At 47.6% G+C, this 19,819-nt stretch overlaps 40 non-coding genes and 3 pseudogenes across 40 annotated transcripts; all 43 read right to left on the reverse strand.

Moving 5' to 3' along the window:
- Nucleotides 1-134: 134 nt before the first annotated feature.
- On the reverse strand, nucleotides 135-253 carry LOC149759097 (5S ribosomal RNA). The gene has a single exon (XR_016403966.1). It is a non-coding gene; the product is annotated as a 5S ribosomal RNA (ribosomal RNA).
- Nucleotides 254-499: 246 nt separating this feature from the next.
- On the reverse strand, nucleotides 500-618 carry LOC149759098 (5S ribosomal RNA). The gene has a single exon (XR_016404003.1). It is a non-coding gene; the product is annotated as a 5S ribosomal RNA (ribosomal RNA).
- A 247-nt stretch (nucleotides 619-865) lies between these two features.
- Nucleotides 866-984, reverse strand: LOC149759099 (5S ribosomal RNA). The gene has a single exon (XR_016406601.1). It is a non-coding gene; the product is annotated as a 5S ribosomal RNA (ribosomal RNA).
- A 246-nt stretch (nucleotides 985-1,230) lies between these two features.
- On the reverse strand, nucleotides 1,231-1,349 carry LOC149759100 (5S ribosomal RNA). Its single transcript, XR_016404249.1, has one exon. It is a non-coding gene; the product is annotated as a 5S ribosomal RNA (ribosomal RNA).
- Nucleotides 1,350-1,595: 246 nt separating this feature from the next.
- Nucleotides 1,596-1,714, reverse strand: LOC149759101 (5S ribosomal RNA). Its single transcript, XR_016401925.1, has one exon. It is a non-coding gene; the product is annotated as a 5S ribosomal RNA (ribosomal RNA).
- Nucleotides 1,715-1,962: 248 nt separating this feature from the next.
- LOC149759102 (5S ribosomal RNA) lies at nucleotides 1,963-2,081 on the reverse strand. The gene has a single exon (XR_016407989.1). It is a non-coding gene; the product is annotated as a 5S ribosomal RNA (ribosomal RNA).
- A 246-nt stretch (nucleotides 2,082-2,327) lies between these two features.
- LOC149759103 (5S ribosomal RNA) lies at nucleotides 2,328-2,446 on the reverse strand. The gene has a single exon (XR_016407690.1). It is a non-coding gene; the product is annotated as a 5S ribosomal RNA (ribosomal RNA).
- A 246-nt stretch (nucleotides 2,447-2,692) lies between these two features.
- Nucleotides 2,693-2,811, reverse strand: LOC149759104 (5S ribosomal RNA). The gene has a single exon (XR_016401208.1). It is a non-coding gene; the product is annotated as a 5S ribosomal RNA (ribosomal RNA).
- Nucleotides 2,812-3,058: 247 nt separating this feature from the next.
- Nucleotides 3,059-3,177, reverse strand: LOC149759105 (5S ribosomal RNA; annotated as a pseudogene).
- A 246-nt stretch (nucleotides 3,178-3,423) lies between these two features.
- LOC149759106 (5S ribosomal RNA) lies at nucleotides 3,424-3,542 on the reverse strand. Its single transcript, XR_016404572.1, has one exon. It is a non-coding gene; the product is annotated as a 5S ribosomal RNA (ribosomal RNA).
- Nucleotides 3,543-3,788: 246 nt separating this feature from the next.
- Nucleotides 3,789-3,907, reverse strand: LOC149759107 (5S ribosomal RNA). Its single transcript, XR_016409119.1, has one exon. It is a non-coding gene; the product is annotated as a 5S ribosomal RNA (ribosomal RNA).
- A 248-nt stretch (nucleotides 3,908-4,155) lies between these two features.
- On the reverse strand, nucleotides 4,156-4,274 carry LOC149759108 (5S ribosomal RNA). The gene has a single exon (XR_016404860.1). It is a non-coding gene; the product is annotated as a 5S ribosomal RNA (ribosomal RNA).
- Nucleotides 4,275-4,521: 247 nt separating this feature from the next.
- On the reverse strand, nucleotides 4,522-4,640 carry LOC149759109 (5S ribosomal RNA). Its single transcript, XR_016407715.1, has one exon. It is a non-coding gene; the product is annotated as a 5S ribosomal RNA (ribosomal RNA).
- Nucleotides 4,641-4,887: 247 nt separating this feature from the next.
- Nucleotides 4,888-5,006, reverse strand: LOC149759110 (5S ribosomal RNA). Its single transcript, XR_016403967.1, has one exon. It is a non-coding gene; the product is annotated as a 5S ribosomal RNA (ribosomal RNA).
- Nucleotides 5,007-5,252: 246 nt separating this feature from the next.
- Nucleotides 5,253-5,371, reverse strand: LOC149759111 (5S ribosomal RNA). The gene has a single exon (XR_016404004.1). It is a non-coding gene; the product is annotated as a 5S ribosomal RNA (ribosomal RNA).
- A 247-nt stretch (nucleotides 5,372-5,618) lies between these two features.
- On the reverse strand, nucleotides 5,619-5,737 carry LOC149759112 (5S ribosomal RNA). Its single transcript, XR_016406602.1, has one exon. It is a non-coding gene; the product is annotated as a 5S ribosomal RNA (ribosomal RNA).
- Nucleotides 5,738-5,983: 246 nt separating this feature from the next.
- Nucleotides 5,984-6,102, reverse strand: LOC149759113 (5S ribosomal RNA). Its single transcript, XR_016404250.1, has one exon. It is a non-coding gene; the product is annotated as a 5S ribosomal RNA (ribosomal RNA).
- A 246-nt stretch (nucleotides 6,103-6,348) lies between these two features.
- LOC149759114 (5S ribosomal RNA) lies at nucleotides 6,349-6,467 on the reverse strand. The gene has a single exon (XR_016405342.1). It is a non-coding gene; the product is annotated as a 5S ribosomal RNA (ribosomal RNA).
- A 248-nt stretch (nucleotides 6,468-6,715) lies between these two features.
- Nucleotides 6,716-6,834, reverse strand: LOC149759115 (5S ribosomal RNA). The gene has a single exon (XR_016407990.1). It is a non-coding gene; the product is annotated as a 5S ribosomal RNA (ribosomal RNA).
- Nucleotides 6,835-7,081: 247 nt separating this feature from the next.
- On the reverse strand, nucleotides 7,082-7,200 carry LOC149759116 (5S ribosomal RNA). Its single transcript, XR_016407716.1, has one exon. It is a non-coding gene; the product is annotated as a 5S ribosomal RNA (ribosomal RNA).
- Nucleotides 7,201-7,447: 247 nt separating this feature from the next.
- Nucleotides 7,448-7,566, reverse strand: LOC149759117 (5S ribosomal RNA). Its single transcript, XR_016403968.1, has one exon. It is a non-coding gene; the product is annotated as a 5S ribosomal RNA (ribosomal RNA).
- A 246-nt stretch (nucleotides 7,567-7,812) lies between these two features.
- LOC149759118 (5S ribosomal RNA) lies at nucleotides 7,813-7,931 on the reverse strand. The gene has a single exon (XR_016404005.1). It is a non-coding gene; the product is annotated as a 5S ribosomal RNA (ribosomal RNA).
- Nucleotides 7,932-8,178: 247 nt separating this feature from the next.
- On the reverse strand, nucleotides 8,179-8,297 carry LOC149759119 (5S ribosomal RNA). The gene has a single exon (XR_016406603.1). It is a non-coding gene; the product is annotated as a 5S ribosomal RNA (ribosomal RNA).
- A 246-nt stretch (nucleotides 8,298-8,543) lies between these two features.
- On the reverse strand, nucleotides 8,544-8,662 carry LOC149759120 (5S ribosomal RNA). The gene has a single exon (XR_016404251.1). It is a non-coding gene; the product is annotated as a 5S ribosomal RNA (ribosomal RNA).
- Nucleotides 8,663-8,908: 246 nt separating this feature from the next.
- LOC149759121 (5S ribosomal RNA) lies at nucleotides 8,909-9,027 on the reverse strand. The gene has a single exon (XR_016401926.1). It is a non-coding gene; the product is annotated as a 5S ribosomal RNA (ribosomal RNA).
- Nucleotides 9,028-9,275: 248 nt separating this feature from the next.
- Nucleotides 9,276-9,394, reverse strand: LOC149759122 (5S ribosomal RNA). The gene has a single exon (XR_016407991.1). It is a non-coding gene; the product is annotated as a 5S ribosomal RNA (ribosomal RNA).
- A 246-nt stretch (nucleotides 9,395-9,640) lies between these two features.
- On the reverse strand, nucleotides 9,641-9,759 carry LOC149759123 (5S ribosomal RNA). Its single transcript, XR_016407691.1, has one exon. It is a non-coding gene; the product is annotated as a 5S ribosomal RNA (ribosomal RNA).
- Nucleotides 9,760-10,005: 246 nt separating this feature from the next.
- Nucleotides 10,006-10,124, reverse strand: LOC149759124 (5S ribosomal RNA). The gene has a single exon (XR_016401209.1). It is a non-coding gene; the product is annotated as a 5S ribosomal RNA (ribosomal RNA).
- A 247-nt stretch (nucleotides 10,125-10,371) lies between these two features.
- Nucleotides 10,372-10,490, reverse strand: LOC149759125 (5S ribosomal RNA; annotated as a pseudogene).
- Nucleotides 10,491-10,736: 246 nt separating this feature from the next.
- On the reverse strand, nucleotides 10,737-10,855 carry LOC149759126 (5S ribosomal RNA). The gene has a single exon (XR_016404573.1). It is a non-coding gene; the product is annotated as a 5S ribosomal RNA (ribosomal RNA).
- Nucleotides 10,856-11,101: 246 nt separating this feature from the next.
- On the reverse strand, nucleotides 11,102-11,220 carry LOC149759127 (5S ribosomal RNA). Its single transcript, XR_016405891.1, has one exon. It is a non-coding gene; the product is annotated as a 5S ribosomal RNA (ribosomal RNA).
- Nucleotides 11,221-11,466: 246 nt separating this feature from the next.
- On the reverse strand, nucleotides 11,467-11,585 carry LOC149759128 (5S ribosomal RNA). The gene has a single exon (XR_016404253.1). It is a non-coding gene; the product is annotated as a 5S ribosomal RNA (ribosomal RNA).
- A 246-nt stretch (nucleotides 11,586-11,831) lies between these two features.
- LOC149759129 (5S ribosomal RNA) lies at nucleotides 11,832-11,950 on the reverse strand. The gene has a single exon (XR_016410389.1). It is a non-coding gene; the product is annotated as a 5S ribosomal RNA (ribosomal RNA).
- A 248-nt stretch (nucleotides 11,951-12,198) lies between these two features.
- On the reverse strand, nucleotides 12,199-12,317 carry LOC149759130 (5S ribosomal RNA). The gene has a single exon (XR_016404861.1). It is a non-coding gene; the product is annotated as a 5S ribosomal RNA (ribosomal RNA).
- A 247-nt stretch (nucleotides 12,318-12,564) lies between these two features.
- On the reverse strand, nucleotides 12,565-12,683 carry LOC149759131 (5S ribosomal RNA). The gene has a single exon (XR_016405578.1). It is a non-coding gene; the product is annotated as a 5S ribosomal RNA (ribosomal RNA).
- Nucleotides 12,684-12,929: 246 nt separating this feature from the next.
- LOC149759132 (5S ribosomal RNA) lies at nucleotides 12,930-13,048 on the reverse strand. The gene has a single exon (XR_016401210.1). It is a non-coding gene; the product is annotated as a 5S ribosomal RNA (ribosomal RNA).
- A 247-nt stretch (nucleotides 13,049-13,295) lies between these two features.
- On the reverse strand, nucleotides 13,296-13,414 carry LOC149759133 (5S ribosomal RNA; annotated as a pseudogene).
- A 246-nt stretch (nucleotides 13,415-13,660) lies between these two features.
- LOC149759134 (5S ribosomal RNA) lies at nucleotides 13,661-13,779 on the reverse strand. Its single transcript, XR_016404528.1, has one exon. It is a non-coding gene; the product is annotated as a 5S ribosomal RNA (ribosomal RNA).
- A 247-nt stretch (nucleotides 13,780-14,026) lies between these two features.
- LOC149759135 (5S ribosomal RNA) lies at nucleotides 14,027-14,145 on the reverse strand. The gene has a single exon (XR_016404862.1). It is a non-coding gene; the product is annotated as a 5S ribosomal RNA (ribosomal RNA).
- Nucleotides 14,146-14,392: 247 nt separating this feature from the next.
- On the reverse strand, nucleotides 14,393-14,511 carry LOC149759136 (5S ribosomal RNA). Its single transcript, XR_016408588.1, has one exon. It is a non-coding gene; the product is annotated as a 5S ribosomal RNA (ribosomal RNA).
- A 246-nt stretch (nucleotides 14,512-14,757) lies between these two features.
- LOC149759137 (5S ribosomal RNA) lies at nucleotides 14,758-14,876 on the reverse strand. The gene has a single exon (XR_016409120.1). It is a non-coding gene; the product is annotated as a 5S ribosomal RNA (ribosomal RNA).
- A 247-nt stretch (nucleotides 14,877-15,123) lies between these two features.
- Nucleotides 15,124-15,242, reverse strand: LOC149759138 (5S ribosomal RNA). Its single transcript, XR_016406604.1, has one exon. It is a non-coding gene; the product is annotated as a 5S ribosomal RNA (ribosomal RNA).
- A 247-nt stretch (nucleotides 15,243-15,489) lies between these two features.
- Nucleotides 15,490-15,608, reverse strand: LOC149759139 (5S ribosomal RNA). The gene has a single exon (XR_016403802.1). It is a non-coding gene; the product is annotated as a 5S ribosomal RNA (ribosomal RNA).
- Between the last annotated feature and the right edge of the window lie 4,211 nt (nucleotides 15,609-19,819).

Genomic DNA, 19,819 nt, shown 5'->3' on the forward strand with positions numbered 1-19,819 from the left:
GCGGCATGGCACCGCGAGTCTCCGGACTCAGTTTATTTTCGGGAGAAAAAAATTATCCGAAGAGGAAAAGCCAAAAGCCGAAAAATTAAAGATAAATATTATCAAAAAATAAAAAAGTGGGCAAAAAATAAAAAGGGGTGCAACACGAGGACTTCCCAGGGGGTCACCCATCCTAGTACTACTCTCGCCCAAGCACGCTTAACTGCGGAGTTCTGATGGGATCCGGTGCATTAGGGCAGGTATGATCGCACCCATGACATGCCCATCGAAACACCCTTTTATGACAAAGCAGCAGACCTCGACGGCCCGAGACATTCGCGCTGCCGGGGCCGTTCTGGCGTAGGATTCAACGCGCTGTTCCGCTATGCGGCATGGCACCGCGAGTCTCTGGACTCAGTTTATTTTCTGGGGAAAAAAATTATCCGAAGAGGAAAAGCCAAAAGCCAAAAAATTAAAAATAAATTTTATCAAAAAATAAAAAAGCGGGCAAAAAATAAAAGGGGTGCAACACGAGGACTTCCCAGGGGGTCACCCATCCTAGTACTACTCTCGCCCAAGCACGCATAACTGCGGAGTTCTGATGGGATCCGGTGCATTAGTGCTGGTATGATCGCACCCATGGTATGCCCTTCGAAACTCCCTTTTATGACAAAGCAGCAGACCTCGACGGCCCGAGACATTCACGCTGCCGGGGCCGTTCTGGCGTAGGATTCAACGCGCTGGTCCCGCTATGCGGCATGGCACCGCCAGTCTCCGGACTCAGTTTATTGTCGGGGAAAAAAAATTATCCGAAGAGGAAAAGCCAAAAGCCAAAAAATTAAAAATAAATATTATCAAAAAATAAAAAAGCGGGCAAAAAATAAAAAGGGTGCAACACGAGGACTTCCCAGGGGGTCACCCATCCTAGTACTTCTCTCGCCCAAGCACGCTTAACTGCGGAGTTATGATGGGATCCGGTGCATTAGTGCTGGTATGATCGCACCCATGACATGCCCTTCGAAACTCCCTTTTATGACAAAGCAGCAGACCGCGACGGCCCGAGACATTCGCGCTGCCGGGGCCGTTCTGGCGTAGGATTCAACGCGTTGTTCCGCTATGCAGCATGGCACCGCCAGTCTCCGGACTCAGTTTATTTTCGAGAAAAAAAAATTATCCGAAGAGGAAAAGTCAAAAGCCGAAAAATTAAAAATAAATATTATCAAAAAATAAAAAAGCGGGCAAAAAATAAAAAGGGTGCAACACGAGGACTTCCCAGGGGGTCACCCATCCTAGTACTACTCTCGCCCAAGCACGCTTAACTGCGGAGTTCTGATCGGATCCGGTGCATTAGTGCTGGTATGATCGCACCCATGACATGCCCTTCGAAACTCCCTTTTATGACAAAGCAGCAGATCTCGACGGCCCGAGGCATTCGCGCTGCCGGGGCCGTTCTGGCGTAGGATTCAACGCGCTGTTCCGCTATGCGGCATGGCACCGCGAGTCTCCGGACTCAGTTTATTTTCGGAGAAAAAAAATTATCCGAAGAGGAAAAGCCAAAAGCCAAAAAATTAAAAATAAATATTATCAAAAAATAAAAAAGCGGGCAAAAAATAAAAGGGGTGCAACACGAGGACTTCCCAGGGGGTCACCCATCCTAGTACTACTCTCGCCCAAGCACGCTTAACTGCGGAGTTCTGATGGGATCCGGTGCATTAGTGCTGGTGTGATCGCACCCATGACATGCCCATCGAAACTCTCTTTTATGACAAAGCAGCAGACCTCGACGGCCCGAGACATTCGCGCCGCCGGGGCCGTTCTGGCGTAGGATTCAACGCGCTGGTCCCGCTATGCGGCATGGCACCGCCAGTCTCCGGACTCAGTTTATTTTCAGGGAAAAAAAATTATCCGAAGAGGAAAAGCCAAAAGCCGAAAAATTAAAAATAAATATTATCAAAAAATAAAAAAGTGGAGAAAAAAATAAAAAGGGTGCATCACGAGGACTTCCCAGGGGGTCACCCATCCTAGTACTACTCTCGCCCAAGCACGCTTAACTGCGGAGTTTTGATGGGATCCGGTGCATTAGTGCTGGTATGATCGCACCCATGACATGCCCTTCGAAACTCCCTTTTATGACAAAGCAGCAGACCTCGACGGCCCGAGATATTCGCGCTGCCGGGGCCGTTCTGGCGTAGGATTCAACGCGCTGTTCCGCTATGCGGCTTGGCACCGCGAGTCTCCGGACTCAGTTTATTTTCGGGGGAAAAAAATTATCCGAAGAGGAAAAGCCAAAAGCCGAAAAATTAAAAATAAATATTATCAAAAAATAAAAAAGCGGGCAAAAAATAAAAGGGGTGCAACACGAGGACTTCCCAGGGGGTCACCCATCCTAGTACTACTCTCGCGCAAGCACGCTTAACTGCGGAGTTCTGATGGGATCCGGTGCATTAGGGCTGGTATGATCGCACCCATGATATGCCCATCGAAACACCCTTTTATGACAAAGCAGCAGACCTCGACGGCCCGAGACATTCGTGCTGCCGGGGCCGTTCTGGCGTAGGATTCAACGCGCTGTTCCGCTATGCGGCATGGCACCGCGAGTCTCCGGACTCAGTTTATTTTCGGGGGAAAAAAATTATCCGAAGAGGAAAAGCCAAAAGCCAAAAAATTAAAAATAAATGTTATCAAAAAATAAAAAAGCGGGCAAAAAATAAAAGGGGTGCAACACGAGGACTTCCCAGGGGGTCACCCATCCTACTACTACTCTCGCCCAAGCACGCTTAACTGCGGAGTTCTGATGGGATCCGGTGCATTAGTGCTGGTATGATCGCACCCATGATATGCCCTTCGAAACTCCCTTTTATGACAAAGCAGCAGACCTCGACGGCCCGAGACATTCACGCTGCCGGGGCCGTTCTGGCGTAGGATTCAACGCGCTGGTCCCGCTATGCGGCATGGCACCGCTAGTCTCCGGACTCAGTTTATTGTCGGGGAAAAAAAATTATCCGAAGAGGAAAAGCCAAAAGCCAAAAAATTAAAAATAAATATTATCAAAAAATAAAAAAGCGGGCAAAAAATAAAAAGGGTGCAACACGAGGACTTCCTAGGGGGTCACCCATCCTATTACTTCTCTCGCCCAAGCACGCTTAACTGCGGAGTTATGATGGGATCCGGTGCATTAGTGCTAGTATGATCGCACCCATGACATGCCCTTCGAAACTCCCTTTTATGACAAAGCAGCAGACCGCGACGGCCCGAGACATTCGCGCTGCCGGGGCCGTTCTGGCGTAGGATTCAACGCGCTGTTCCGCTATGCAGCATGGCACCGCCAGTCTCCGGACTCAGTTTTTTTTCGAGAAAAAAAAATTATCCGAAGAGGAAAAGCCAAAAGCCGAAAAATTAAAAATAAATATTATCAAAAAATAAAAAAACGGGCAAAAAATAAAAAGGGTGCAACACGAGGACTTCCCAGGGGGTCACCCATCCTAGTACTACTCTCGCCCAGGCACGCTTAACTGCGGAGTTCTGATCGGATCCGGTGCATTAGTGCTGGTATGATCGCACCCATGACATGCCCTTCGAAACTCCCTTTTATGACAAAGCAGCAGATCTCGACGGCCCGAGGCATTCGCGCTGCCGGGGCCGTTCTGGCGTAGGATTCAACGCGCTGTTCCGCGATGCGGCATGGCACCGCGAGTCTCCGGACTCAGTTTATTTTCGGGGGAAAAAAATTATCCGAAGAGGAAAAGCCAAAAGCCGAAAAATTAAAAATAAATATTATCAAAAAATAAAAAAGCGGGCAAAAAATAAAAGGGGTGCAACACGAGGACTTCCCAGGGGGTCACCCATCCTAGTACTACTCTCGCCCAAGCACGCTTAACTGCGGAGTTCTGATGGGATCCGGTGCATTAGTGCTGGTATGATCGCACCCATGACATGCCCATCGAAACTCTCTTTTATGACAAAGCAGCAGACCTCGACGGCCCGAGACATTCGCGCCGCCGGGGCCGTTCTGGCGTAGGATTCAACGCGCTGGTCCCGCTATGCGGCATGGCACCGCCAGTCTCCGGACTCAGTTTATTTTCAGGGAAAAAAAATTATCCGAAGAGGAAAAGCCAAAAGCCGAAAAATTAAAAATAAATATTATCAAAAAATAAAAAAGTGGAGAAAAAAATAAAAAGGGTGCAACACGAGGACTTCCCAGGGGGTCACCCATCCTAGTACTACTCTCGCCCAAGCACGCTTAACTGCGGAGTTTTGATGGGATCCGGTGCATTAGTGCTGGTATGATCGCACCCATGACATGCCCTTCGAAACTCCCTTTTATGACAAAGCAGCAGACCTCGACGGCCCGAGATATTCGCGCTGCCGGGGCCGTTCTGGCGTAGGATTCAACGCGCTGTTCCGCTATGCGGCATGGCACCGCGAGTCTCCGGACTCAGTTTATTTTCGGGGGAAAAAAATTATCCGAAGAGGAAAAGCCAAAAGCCGAAAAATTAAAAATAAATATTATCAAAAAATAAAAAAGTGGAGAAAAAAATAAAAAGGGCGCAACACGAGGACTTCCCAGGGGGTCACCCATCCTAGTACTACTCTCGCCCAAGCACGCTTAACTGCGGAGTTTTGATGGGATCCGGTGCATTAGCGCTGGTATGATCGCACCCATGACATGCCCTTCGAAAATCCCTTTTATGACAAAGCAGCAGACCTCGACGGCCCGAGATATTCGCGCTGCCGGGGCCGTTCTGGCGTAGGATTCAACGCGCTGTTCCGCTATGCGGCATGGCACCGCGAGTCTCCGGACTCAGTTTATTTTCGGGAGAAAAAAATTATCCGAAGAGGAAAAGCCAAAAGCCGAAAAATTAAAAATAAATATTATCAAAAAATAAAAAAGTGGGCAAAAAATAAAAAGGGGTGCAACACGAGGACTTCCCAGGGGGTCACCCATCCTAGTACTACTCTCGCCCAAGCACGCTTAACTGCGGAGTTCTGATGGGATCCGGTGCATTAGGGCAGGTATGATCGCACCCATGACATGCCCATCGAAACACCCTTTTATGACAAAGCAGCAGACCTCGACGGCCCGAGACATTCGCGCTGCCGGGGCCGTTCTGGCGTAGGATTCAACGCGCTGTTCCGCTATGCGGCATGGCACCGCGAGTCTCTGGACTCAGTTTATTTTCTGGGGAAAAAAATTATCCGAAGAGGAAAAGCCAAAAGCCAAAAAATTAAAAATAAATTTTATCAAAAAATAAAAAAGCGGGCAAAAAATAAAAGGGGTGCAACACGAGGACTTCCCAGGGGGTCACCCATCCTAGTACTACTCTCGCCCAAGCACGCATAACTGCGGAGTTCTGATGGGATCCGGTGCATTAGTGCTGGTATGATCGCACCCATGGTATGCCCTTCGAAACTCCCTTTTATGACAAAGCAGCAGACCTCGACGGCCCGAGACATTCACGCTGCCGGGGCCGTTCTGGCGTAGGATTCAACGCGCTGGTCCCGCTATGCGGCATGGCACCGCCAGTCTCCGGACTCAGTTTATTGTCGGGGAAAAAAAATTATCCGAAGAGGAAAAGCCAAAAGCCAAAAAATTAAAAATAAATATTATCAAAAAATAAAAAAGCGGGCAAAAAATAAAAAGGGTGCAACACGAGGACTTCCCAGGGGGTCACCCATCCTAGTACTTCTCTCGCCCAAGCACGCTTAACTGCGGAGTTATGATGGGATCCGGTGCATTAGTGCTGGTATGATCGCACCCATGACATGCCCTTCGAAACTCCCTTTTATGACAAAGCAGCAGACCGCGACGGCCCGAGACATTCGCGCTGCCGGGGCCGTTCTGGCGTAGGATTCAACGCGTTGTTCCGCTATGCAGCATGGCACCGCCAGTCTCCGGACTCAGTTTATTTTCGAGAAAAAAAAATTATCCGAAGAGGAAAAGTCAAAAGCCGAAAAATTAAAAATAAATATTATCAAAAAATAAAAAAGCGGGCAAAAAATAAAAAGGGTGCAACACGAGGACTTCCCAGGGGGTCACCCATCCTAGTACTACTCTCGCCCAAGCACGCTTAACTGCGGAGTTCTGATCGGATCCGGTGCATTAGTGCTGGTATGATCGCACCCATGACATGCCCTTCGAAACTCCCTTTTATGACAAAGCAGCAGATCTCGACGGCCCGAGGCATTCGCGCTGCCGGGGCCGTTCTGGCGTAGGATTCAACGCGCTGTTCCGCTATGCGGCATGGCACCGCGAGTCTCCGGACTCAGTTTATTTTCGGAGAAAAAAAATTATCCGAAGAGGAAAAGCCAAAAGCCAAAAAATTAAAAATAAATATTATCAAAAAATAAAAAAGCGGGCAAAAAATAAAAGGGGTGCAACACGAGGACTTCCCAGGGGGTCACCCATCCTAGTACTACTCTCGCCCAAGCACGCTTAACTGCGGAGTTCTGATGGGATCCGGTGCATTAGTGCTGGTGTGATCGCACCGATGACATGCCCATCGAAACTCTCTTTTATGACAAAGCAGCAGACCTCGACGGCCCGAGACATTCGCGCCGCCGGGGCCGTTCTGGCGTAGGATTCAACGCGCTGGTCCCGCTATGCGGCATGGCACCGCCAGTCTCCGGACTCAGTTTATTTTCAGGGAAAAAAAATTATCCGAAGAGGAAAAGCCAAAAGCCGAAAAATTAAAAATAAATATTATCAAAAAATAAAAAAGTGGAGAAAAAAATAAAAAGGGTGCATCACGAGGACTTCCCAGGGGGTCACCCATCCTAGTACTACTCTCGCCCAAGCACGCTTAACTGCGGAGTTTTGATGGGATCCGGTGCATTAGTGCTGGTATGATCGCACCCATGACATGCCCTTCGAAACTCCCTTTTATGACAAAGCAGCAGACCTCGACGGCCCGAGATATTCGCGCTGCCGGGGCCGTTCTGGCGTAGGATTCAACGCGCTGTTCCGCTATGCGGCTTGGCACCGCGAGTCTCCGGACTCAGTTTATTTTCGGGGGAAAAAAATTATCCGAAGAGGAAAAGCCAAAAGCCGAAAAATTAAAAATAAATATTATCAAAAAATAAAAAAGTGGAGAAAAAAATAAAAAGGGCGCAACACGAGGACTTCCCAGGGGGTCACCCATCCTAGTACTACTCTCGCCCAAGCACGCTTAACTGCGGAGTTTTGATGGGATCCGGTGCATTAGCGCTGGTATGATCGCACCCATGACATGCCCTTCGAAAATCCCTTTTATGACAAAGCAGCAGACCTCGACGGCCCGAGATATTCGCGCTGCCGGGGCCGTTCTGGCGTAGGATTCAACGCGCTGTTCCGCTATGCGGCATGGCACCGCGAGTCTCCGGACTCAGTTTATTTTCGGGAGAAAAAAATTATCCGAAGAGGAAAAGCCAAAAGCCGAAAAATTAAAAATAAATATTATCAAAAAATAAAAAAGTGGGCAAAAAATAAAAAGGGGTGCAACACGAGGACTTCCCAGGGGGTCACCCATCCTAGTACTACTCTCGCCCAAGCACGCTTAACTGCGGAGTTCTGATGGGATCCGGTGCATTAGGGCAGGTATGATCGCACCCATGACATGCCCATCGAAACACCCTTTTATGACAAAGCAGCAGACCTCGACGGCCCGAGACATTCGCGCTGCCGGGGCCGTTCTGGCGTAGGATTCAACGCGCTGTTCCGCTATGCGGCATGGCACCGCGAGTCTCTGGACTCAGTTTATTTTCTGGGGAAAAAAATTATCCGAAGAGGAAAAGCCAAAAGCCAAAAAATTAAAAATAAATTTTATCAAAAAATAAAAAAGCGGGCAAAAAATAAAAGGGGTGCAACACGAGGACTTCCCAGGGGGTCACCCATCCTAGTACTACTCTCGCCCAAGCACGCATAACTGCGGAGTTCTGATGGGATCCGGTGCATTAGTGCTGGTATGATCGCACCCATGGTATGCCCTTCGAAACTCCCTTTTATGACAAAGCAGCAGACCTCGACGGCCCGAGACATTCACGCTGCCGGGGCCGTTCTGGCGTAGGATTCAACGCGCTGGTCCCGCTATGCGGCATGGCACCGCCAGTCTCCGGACTCAGTTTATTGTCGGGGAAAAAAAATTATCCGAAGAGGAAAAGCCAAAAGCCAAAAAATTAAAAATAAATATTATCAAAAAATAAAAAAGCGGGCAAAAAATAAAAAGGGTGCAACACGAGGACTTCCCAGGGGGTCACCCATCCTAGTACTTCTCTCGCCCAAGCACGCTTAACTGCGGAGTTATGATGGGATCCGGTGCATTAGTGCTGGTATGATCGCACCCATGACATGCCCTTCGAAACTCCCTTTTATGACAAAGCAGCAGACCGCGACGGCCCGAGACATTCGCGCTGCCGGGGCCGTTCTGGCGTAGGATTCAACGCGTTGTTCCGCTATGCAGCATGGCACCGCCAGTCTCCGGACTCAGTTTATTTTCGAGAAAAAAAAATTATCCGAAGAGGAAAAGTCAAAAGCCGAAAAATTAAAAATAAATATTATCAAAAAATAAAAAAGCGGGCAAAAAATAAAAAGGGTGCAACACGAGGACTTCCCAGGGGGTCACCCATCCTAGTACTACTCTCGCCCAAGCACGCTTAACTGCGGAGTTCTGATCGGATCCGGTGCATTAGTGCTGGTATGATCGCACCCATGACATGCCCTTCGAAACTCCCTTTTATGACAAAGCAGCAGATCTCGACGGCCCGAGGCATTCGCGCTGCCGGGGCCGTTCTGGCGTAGGATTCAACGCGCTGTTCCGCTATGCGGCATGGCACCGCGAGTCTCCGGACTCAGTTTATTTTCGGAGAAAAAAAATTATCCGAAGAGGAAAAGCCAAAAGCCAAAAAATTAAAAATAAATATTATCAAAAAATAAAAAAGCGGGCAAAAAATAAAAGGGGTGCAACACGAGGACTTCCCAGGGGGTCACCCATCCTAGTACTACTCTCGCCCAAGCACGCTTAACTGCGGAGTTCTGATGGGATCCGGTGCATTAGTGCTGGTGTGATCGCACCCATGACATGCCCATCGAAACTCTCTTTTATGACAAAGCAGCAGACCTCGACGGCCCGAGACATTCGCGCCGCCGGGGCCGTTCTGGCGTAGGATTCAACGCGCTGGTCCCGCTATGCGGCATGGCACCGCCAGTCTCCGGACTCAGTTTATTTTCAGGGAAAAAAAATTATCCGAAGAGGAAAAGCCAAAAGCCGAAAAATTAAAAATAAATATTATCAAAAAATAAAAAAGTGGAGAAAAAAATAAAAAGGGTGCATCACGAGGACTTCCCAGGGGGTCACCCATCCTAGTACTACTCTCGCCCAAGCACGCTTAACTGCGGAGTTTTGATGGGATCCGGTGCATTAGTGCTGGTATGATCGCACCCATGACATGCCCTTCGAAACTCCCTTTTATGACAAAGCAGCAGACCTCGACGGCCCGAGATATTCGCGCTGCCGGGGCCGTTCTGGCGTAGGATTCAACGCGCTGTTCCGCTATGCGGCTTGGCACCGCGAGTCTCCGGACTCAGTTTATTTTCGGGGGAAAAAAATTATCCGAAGAGGAAAAGCCAAAAGCCGAAAAATTAAAAATAAATATTATCAAAAAATAAAAAAGCGGGCAAAAAATAAAAGGGGTGCAACACGAGGACTTCCCAGGGGGTCACCCATCCTAGTACTACTCTCGCGCAAGCACGCTTAACTGCGGAGTTCTGATGGGATCCGGTGCATTAGGGCTGGTATGATCGCACCCATGATATGCCCATCGAAACACCCTTTTATGACAAAGCAGCAGACCTCGACGGCCCGAGACATTCGCGCTGCCGGGGCCGTTCTGGCGTAGGATTCAACGCGCTGTTCCGCTATGCGGCATGGCACCGCGAGTCTCCGGACTCAGTTTATTTTCGGGGGAAAAAAATTATCCGAAGAGGAAAAGCCAAAAGCCAAAAAATTAAAAATAAATGTTATCAAAAAATAAAAAAGCGGGCAAAAAATAAAAGGGGTGCAACACGAGGACTTCCCAGGGGGTCACCCATCCTACTACTACTCTCGCCCAAGCACGCTTAACTGCGGAGTTCTGATGGGATCCGGTGCATTAGTGCTGGTATGATCGCACCCATGATATGCCCTTCGAAACTCCCTTTTATGACAAAGCAGCAGACCTCGACGGCCCGAGACATTCACGCTGCCGGGGCCGTTCTGGCGTAGGATTCAACGCGCTGGTCCCGCTATGCGGCATGGCACCGCTAGTCTCCGGACTCAGTTTATTGTCGGGGAAAAAAAATTATCCGAAGAGGAAAAGCCAAAAGCCAAAAAATTAAAAATAAATATTATCAAAAAATAAAAAAGCGGGCAAAAAATAAAAAGGGTGCAACACGAGGACTTCCTAGGGGGTCACCCATCCTATTACTTCTCTCGCCCAAGCACGCTTAACTGCGGAGTTATGATGGGATCCGGTGCATTAGTGCTAGTATGATCGCACCCATGACATGCCCTTCGAAACTCCCTTTTATGACAAAGCAGCAGACCGCGACGGCCCGAGACATTCGCGCTGCCGGGGCCGTTCTGGCGTAGGATTCAACGCGCTGTTCCGCTATGCAGCATGGCACCGCCAGTCTCCGGACTCAGTTTTTTTTCGAGAAAAAAAAATTATCCGAAGAGGAAAAGCCAAAAGCCGAAAAATTAAAAATAAATATTATCAAAAAATAAAAAAACGGGCAAAAAATAAAAAGGGTGCAACACGAGGACTTCCCAGGGGGTCACCCATCCTAGTACTACTCTCGCCCAGGCACGCTTAACTGCGGAGTTCTGATCGGATCCGGTGCATTAGTGCTGGTATGATCGCACCCATGACATGCCCTTCGAAACTCCCTTTTATGACAAAGCAGCAGATCTCGACGGCCCGAGGCATTCGCGCTGCCGGGGCCGTTCTGGCGTAGGATTCAACGCGCTGTTCCGCTATGCGGCATGGCACCGCGAGTCTCCGGACTCAGTTTATTTTCGGGGGAAAAAAATTATCCGAAGAGGAAAAGCCAAAAGCCGAAAAATTAAAAATAAATATTATCAAAAAATAAAAAAGCGGGCAAAAAATAAAAGGGGTGCAACACGAGGACTTCCCAGGGGGTCACCCATCCTAGTACTACTCTCGCCCAAGCACGCTTAACTGCGGAGTTATGATGGGATCCGGTGCATTAGTGCTGGTATGATCGCACCCATGACATGCCCTACGAAACTCCCTTTTATGACAAAGCAGCAGACCGCGACGGCCCGAGACATTCGCGCTGCCGGGGCCGTTCTGGCGTAGGATTCAACGCGCTGTTCCGCTATGCAGCATGGCACCGCCAGTCTCCGGACTCAGTTTATTTTCGAGAAAAAAAAATTATCCGAAGAGGAAAAGCCAAAAGCCGAAAAATTAAAAATAAATATTATCAAAAAATAAAAAAGCGGGCAAAAAATAAAAAGGGTGCAACACGAGGACTTCCCAGGGGGTCACCCATCCTAGTACTACTCTCGCCCAAGCACGCTTAACTGCGGAGTTCTGATCGGATCCGGTGCATTAGTGCTGGTATGATCGCACCCATGACATGCCCTTCGAAACTCCCTTTTATGACAAAGCAGCAGATCTCGACGGCCCGAGGCATTCGCGCTGCCGGGGCCGTTCTGGCGTAGGATTCAACGCGCTGTTCCGCTATGCGGCATGGCACCGCGAGTCTCCGGACTCAGTTTATTTTCGGGGGAAAAAAATTATCCGAAGAGGAAAAGCCAAAAGCCGAAAAATTAAAAATAAATATTATCAAAAAATAAAAAAGCGGGCAAAAAATAAAAGGGGTGCAACACGAGGACTTCCCAGGAGGTCACCCATCCTAGTACTACTCTCGCCCAAGCACGCTTAACTGCGGAGTTCTGATGGGATCCGGTGCATTAGTGCTGGTATGATCGCACCCATGACATGCCCATCGAAACTCCCTTTTATGACAAAGCAGCAGACCTCGACGGCCCGAGACATTCGCGCCGCCGGGGCCGTTCTGGCGTAGGATTCAACGCGCTGGTCCCGCTATGCGGCATGGCACCGCCAGTCTCCGGACTCAGTTTATTTTCGGGGGAAAAAAATTATCCGAAGAGGAAAAGCCAAAAGTCGAAAAATTAAAAATAAATATTATCAAAAAATAAAAAAGTGGAGAAAAAAATAAAAAGGGTGCAACACGAGGACTTCCCAGGGGGTCACCCATCCTAGTACTACTCTCGCCCAAGCACGCTTAACTGCGGAGTTTTGATGGGATCCGGTGCATTAGTGCTGGTATGATCGCACCCATGACATGCCCTTCGAAACTCCCTTTTATGACAAAGCAGCAGACCTCGACGGCCCGAGATATTCGCGCTGCCGGGGCCGTTCTGGCGTAGGATTCAACGCGCTGTTCCGCTATGCGGCATGGCACCGCGAGTCTCCGGACTCAGTTTATTTTCGGGGGAAAAAAATTATCCGAAGAGGAAAAGCCAAAAGCCGAAAAATTAAAAATAAATATTATCAAAAAATAAAAAAGTGGGCAAAAAATAAAAAGGGGTGCAAGACGAGGACTTCCCAGGGGGTCACCCATCCTAGTACTACTCTCGCCCAAGCACGCTTAACTGCGGAGTTCTGATGGGATCCGGTGCATTAGGGCTGGTATGATCGCACCCATGACATGCCCATCGAAACACCCTTTTATGACAAAGCAGCAGACCTCGACGGCCCGAGACATTCGCGCTGCCGGGGCCGTTCTGGCGTAGGATTCAACGCGCTGTTCCGCTATGCGGCATGGCACCGCGAGTCTCCGGACTCAGTTTATTTTCGGGGGAAAAAAATTATCCGAAGAGGAAAAGCCAAAAGCCAAAAAATTAAAAATAAATGTTATCAAAAAATAAAAAAGCGGGCAAAAAATAAAAGGGGTGCAACACGAGGACTTCCCAGGGGGTCACCCATCCTACTACTACTCTCGCCCAAGCACGCTTAACTGCGGAGTTCTGATGGGATCCGGTGCATTAGTGCTGGTATGATCGCACCCATGATATGCCCTTCGAAACTCCCTTTTATGACAAAGCAGCAGACCTCGACGGCCCGAGACATTCACGCTGCCGGGGCCGTTCTAGCGTAGGATTCAACGCGCTGGTCCCGCTATGCGGCATGGCACCGCTAGTCTCCGGACTCAGTTTATTGTCGGGGAAAAAAAATTATCCGAAGAGGAAAAGCCAAAAGCCAAAAAATTAAAAATAAATATTATCAAAAAATAAAAAAGCGGGCAAAAAATAAAAAGGGTGCAACACGAGGACTTCCTAGGGGGTCACCCATCCTATTACTTCTCTCGCCCAAGCACGCTTAACTGCGGAGTTATGATGGGATCCGGTGCATTAGTGCTGGTATGATCGCACCCATGACATGCCCTTCGAAACTCCCTTTTATGACAAAGCAGCAGACCGCGACGACCCGAGACATTCGCGCTGCCGGGGCCGTTCTGGCGTAGGATTCAACGCGCTGTTCCGCTATGCAGCATGGCACCGCCAGTCTCCGGACTCAGTTTTTTTTCGAGAAAAAAAAATTATCCGAAGAGGAAAAGCCAAAAGCCGAAAAATTAAAAATAAATATTATCAAAAAATAAAAAAGCGGGCAAAAAATAAAAAGGGTGCAACACGAGGACTTCCCAGGGGGTCACCCATCCTAGTACTACTCTCGCCCAGGCACGCTTAACTGCGGAGTTCTGATGGGATCCGGTGCATTAGGGCAGGTATGATCGCACCCATGACATGCCCATCGAAACACCCTTTTATGACAAAGCAGCAGACCTCGACGGCCCGAGAGATTCGCGCTGCCGGGGCCGTTCTGGCGTAGGATTCAACGCGCTGTTCCGCTATGCGGCATGGCACCGCGAGTCTCCGGACTTAGTTTATTTTCGGGGGAAAAAAATTATCCGAAGAGGAAAAGCCAAAAGCCGAAAAATTAAAAATAAATATTATCAAAAAATAAAAAAGTGGAGAAAAAAATAAAAAGGGTGCAACACGAGGACTTCCCAGGGGGTCACCCATCCTAGTACTACTCTCGCCCAAGCACGCTTAACTGCGGAGTTTTGATGGGATCCGGTGCATTAGTGCTGGTATGATCGCACCCATGACATGCCCTTCGAAACTCCCTTTTATGACAAAGCAGCAGACCTCGACGGCCCGAGATATTCGCGCTGCCGGGGCCGTTCTGGCGTAGGATTCAACGCGCTGTTCCGCTATGCGGCATGGCACCGCGAGTCTCCGGACTCGGTTTATTTTCGGGAAAAAAAAATTATCCGAAGAGGAAAAGCCAAAAGCCGAAAAATTAAAAATAAATATTATCAAAAAATAAAAAAGTGGGCAAAAAATAAAAAGGGGTGCAAGACGAGGACTTCCCAGGAGGTCACCCATCCTAGTACTACTCTCGCCCAAGCACGCTTAACTGCGGAGTTCTGATTGGATCCGGTGCATTAGGGCTGGTATGATCGCACCCATGACATGCCCATCGAAACACCCTTTTATGACAAGCCAGCAGACCTCGACGGCCCGAGACATTCGCGCTGCCGGGGCCGTTCTGGCGTAGGATTCAACGCGCTGTTCCGCTATGCGGCATGGCGCCGCGAGTCTCCGGACTCAGTTTATTTTCGGGGGAAAAAAATTATCCGAAGAGGAAAAGCCAAAAGCCAATTATCAAAAAATAAATGTTATCAAAAAATAAAAAAGCGGGCAAAAAATAAAAGGGGTGCAACACGAGGACTTCCCAGGGGGTCACCCATCCTAGTACTACTCTCGCCCAAGCACGCTTAACTGCGGAGTTCTGATGGGATCCGGTGCATTAGTGCTGGTATGATCGCACCCATGGTATGCCCTTCGAAACTCCCTTTTATGACAAAGCAGCAGACCTCGACGGCCCGAGACATTCACGCTGCCGGGGCCGTTCTGGCGTAGGATTCAACGCGCTGGTCCCGCTATGCGGCATGGCACCGCCAGTCTCCGGACTCAGTTTATTGTCGGGGAAAAAAAATTATCCGAAGAGGAAAAGCCAAAAGCCAAAAAATTAAAAATAAATATTATCAAAAAATAAAAAAGCGGGCAAAAAATAAAAAGGGTGCAACACGAGGACTTCCCAGGGGGTCACCCATCCTAGTACTTCTCTCGCCCAAGCACGCTTAACTGCGGAGTTATGATGGGATCCGGTGCATTAGTGCTGGTATGATCGCACCCATGACATGCCCTTCGAAACTCCCTTTTATGACAAAGCAGCAGACCGCGACGGCCCGAGACATTCGCGCCGCCGGGGCCGTTCTGGCGTAGGATTCAACGCGCTGGTCCCGCTATGCGGCATGGCACCGCCAGTCTCCGGACTCAGTTTATTTTCGGGGGAAAAAAATTATCCGAAGAGGAAAAGCCAAAAGCCGAAAAATTAAAAATAAAAATTATCAAAAAATAAAAAAGCGGGCAAAAAATAAAAGGGGTGCAACACGAGGACTTCCCAGGGGGTCACCCATCCTAGTACTACTCTCGCCCAAGCACGCTTAAATGCGGAGTTCTGATGGGATCCGGTGCATTAGTGCTGGTATGATCGCACCCATGACATGCCCATCGAAACTCTCTTTTATGACAAAGCAGCAGACCTCGACGGCCCGAGACATTCGCGCCGCCGGGGCCGTTCTGGCGTAGGATTCAACGCGCTGGTCCCGCTATGCGGCATGGCACCGCCAGTCTCCGGACTCAGTTTATTTTCAGGGAAAAAAAATTATCCGAAGAGGAAAAGCCAAAAGCCGAAAAATTAAAAATAAATATTATCAAAAAATAAAAAAGTGCAGAAAAAAATAAAAAGGGTGCAACACGAGGACTTCCTGACGCAATCGGGGTGGGCTGCAGATTTTTTTTCTTCTTTGAGGATGGCTGAATCTTTCTTCTCTTCTTTTTTTTCTAAGCAATGGCAATGGAGGCTAGGGTTCTTTGTGGTGGAAGGAAGAAGAAAGAGGATGGGTTGGAAAAATTGATTTGAATTGGCAGCAATTGGCTCCAAAGAAAGGTTGGCGTTGGGCGGTTCTAGATTGCAATTGGATTCGTTGAGAGGAATCAATTCGAACCGATTGGATTGATCAATATAAGGTCTGATGGCTTGAGAGTTTTTTTGAGTATTAAATGGATTCTGAAAGGGATGAAGTATTAAAGAGGATGGAAGAAACTTTACTTGAATTTAATCAGGATTTCTAATAGGTTGGTGATGGAAGAACTAGGGCACAATCGGTACACCAAAAGGAACTAGTCTGAACCTGATTTGATGATCAATATGTTGGCTATATGAACATAGATTTTTCTGAAGAATATGAAGGTTGGAAGCTCTTGTGGACGTGAGGGAACAATGGAGTATATATATATTTTTTTTTTTGGATTTTATTTCTAAAGGATAACTAAGGAAACTAGGTTGAGTCTCACACCCTAGGTTCCTAGAATTTGAGGAGAAGGTTGGGGCGTCTCACCTTTATCTTCTTCTCTCCAATGGTGTCTCACCAATGGCTGGAAAAGAGCCCTTCTTTTCGTGGTCTCTCTCTCACCAATCTCTAGAATTTTTTTCAAATAAATTTGATATCATTTCATTCATCAAAACCTCCTCTTATAAAGAGAAAGAGGTTGGAAGTTACAAACAGATTTACTTAGACTCAAAATCAGATAAGGACATTTTTTAAAATTCAAATCTAATGATAAACTTCCTAAACAACTTGCCAACTAAAGGTTGGACAAGTGTCAACCCTTCATGGTGTGTGGGTTGGAGATTAGGAGCAGGAAACCCCAACCGCACCATTACTCAAACACCTTCTCGAGTACCAACATCAGTATGAAGTTCGGGAGACTCCTTAAATTTTATCTGATCTCCAAATTTCATGTTCTTATAGTCGTTGGAAAGCTACGGATGTCTATTTTCCAACAAAATTTGAATCAACTTAATCAGACTTCTGTAGCTCCCAAAATCTTCAAAATACCATATGGTGTTCAATCTGTCACGGATTTCAACTGGATTTGAACTCTGAATTTCTTCCACATGTGAGAGATCTTCATGGTTGAACTTCTCCACGTGATGAGTGATGATCTTCACGGCATTAGGAATCCTTCTTAATGGCACTCAATCATAAGGACTCAATCTTAAACACATGGACTCAATCCTCTCGCATAAGGACTCAATTTCACTCATACGACTAAACTAAATTCTCCACACATGACCCAATATGACTTGACTCAATCCTTGCATAACATGGACTCTTTTGATGCCACTTGGCATTCAATTACAAACATAAATCAGCAAATTGCAAACCCAAAATAAGAACTCAAATAGACCCAAAATAAAAGGACTCAATGTGACCAAAATAAAATAGACTCAATCCAATTAAATGCTAGAAATTACGAACCCAATGTGTTTTCGGGCACTCCCAAGCAAGAATCCAAACTCGACGTACATCCATTATGATTTGGGCTCGTGCTCCTGCATCAATTCCCCCCTTCTGGAAAAAAGACTCGACTCCGTCGAGTTTCACAACTGATAGAGCTTGTGGAAGTTTGGGTTTAGCTGTTGGACTTCCTCCATCTTTAATCATGAGCGATCTGAATTTAGTCGGTCCTCCAATGAAAAACTTCTGAAATTCTCCTCGGTGGGTGGACACTATCTGAACAACTAGGATGTCCTCAATGATGTCCGTCGGGGCTGATCGTCGAAGAAGTGAAGATGGTACAGATGGGATGTCTTCATCTTCAACATAGTGAGCATCATTGGGCTGCAACTCTTCAACATAGAAGATGGGGCTAACCTGCAAATCATCTGGTAACTCGAGCACAAAGGCCTTGGGTCCCATCCACTTCAGCACTTTGAAGAATTCGACTTGGCAAGGTTGAAGCTTCTGAAAATTTCTGCATTCAACACTCAACCACATCAACACAAAGTTTGCTTCCTTGCGCAGGGTCGGCAAATAGAACTTATCCTCCACCATGGTGACTGTTTTGACGTAGCCAAAGTGACCACCAAGGTCTCCGCCATGGACCTCTCGAACAATATGATCACCAAGTGAGGTCTCCGGGACACATAAAAGAAAGCAATTATGGGTCAAAAATTCTGAATGCTGCCACTGATCCACTGCTGAAACTTCTGCATATATGGGCTGAAAATATACTTCAGAGGGGTACAAAAATTTTAGATTGGCAAACCCCATTACCTCAACATTTAAAAGAGTTAGAACATATGAATTTTGACTGAGGGCATCAGCAATAAAATCTTCTGCATGCGGCCCATGCTTCAGGACTTGGCGACGAGAATCCTCGTGTTTTTTTGGGTTCAACCAGCATGCAGGAAGGTTCGGCAAGCTTGATCTGGGCACCAAATCTATGGTGCGCTGGTTGTCTCTCATCAGTGGAAGATTCTTGGGAAGACTCTCAAGGGTTATATTAGAGGAATCATCCAATATGGACTTGAAATCAGGAGGAACAACTTCTGAAATTTCAGAACTAGCACCCTTGGCAACTGATGCGAGTAGGGCTTCATCCGTAGGGGTTTCTTCTTCGTCTCCTTCATTTTCTTCATCAACAGTGGGCTGAGGAGAAGGAGAAACTTCAGAAGGCTCTATAATCTCGTCCTCCTCATGTACCAACATGGAACGTTGGTCTCTGGTGGGGCAAACAACGGCGGAATGGCCTCGACCGCCGCACTTGTAGCAATCCGTAGAGTTACTTCCTTGCAGCATGGATTGGGGCATACATCCTTTACCCCTTTCATTGGCCCATAAAGCACCTCTTTCTTGATAAGCACTTCGATTAAAAGAGGTTTTAGATCTGAAAATAGGGGCGTTACCTTGAGGAAAAGGGACTCCTTGGCTACTGCGTTCTAGAGGCCGTCGCACGATCGGTGTTTGTGCAGGGCATCGTTGTCGCTGCTGTGACTCCATACGAAGCGCGAGTTGGTATGCCTCCTCCTTTTGCCGTATAAGATCCATTCGATGGAGGACTTCAGCCAGCTTCTTATCTTGTTGGCGACGATGTCGTAGTCGTGCCTCCGTACGATCCATCTCTTCTACTTCTCGTTGTTGATCATCATTGTAGGGATGGCAACGATCATCGTAGTAGGAACGACATCGATCGACATTGTAGGGATAATGTCGATCTTCATAGTAGGGATAGCGACATCTTGTACTCATGATGGTGCAATAGAATCAGCAACAAAATCAGAGATAATAAAAACCCTTTGGCCATCACCCAAGGGATGAACCGACCCTCCTTATGGCTTCTTTCTCAAACTCTAACCCCCAGTGGTCATCACCCAAGCGATGATCTGACCCACTTCAGATAATTTTTTTTTTCTTTTTTTTTTCTTTTACACCACTCATTCAACCTCCAACTCTCCCATGGTATGGGGTTTACAAAGATGAAGAACAAAATATAAAATACCCCAAACCAAAATCAAACAAGAATTATTACTGCAGAAATTTCTCCTGAGGTAAGATCTTCTTCTAGTACTCCTGTGGATCGATTCGCTCTGATACCAATTGACGCAATCGGGGTGGGCTGCAGATTTTTTTTCTTCTTTGAGGATGGCTGAATCTTTCTTCTCTTCTTTTTTTTCTAAGCAATGGCAATGGAGGCTAGGGTTCTTTGTGGTGGAAGGAAGAAGAAAGAGGATGGGTTGGAAAAATTGATTTGAATTGGCAGCAATTGGCTCCAAAGAAAGGTTGGCGTTGGGCGGTTCTAGATTGCAATTGGATTCGTTGAGAGGAATCAATTCGAACCGATTGGATTGATCAATATAAGGT

Source organism: Phoenix dactylifera, chromosome 4 (assembly GCF_051530095.1).
Source record: "Phoenix dactylifera cultivar Ajwa chromosome 4, Ajwa_hap1_PhDact_Kaust_v1.1, whole genome shotgun sequence".
Lineage (NCBI taxonomy): Eukaryota > Viridiplantae > Streptophyta > Magnoliopsida > Arecales > Arecaceae > Phoenix > Phoenix dactylifera.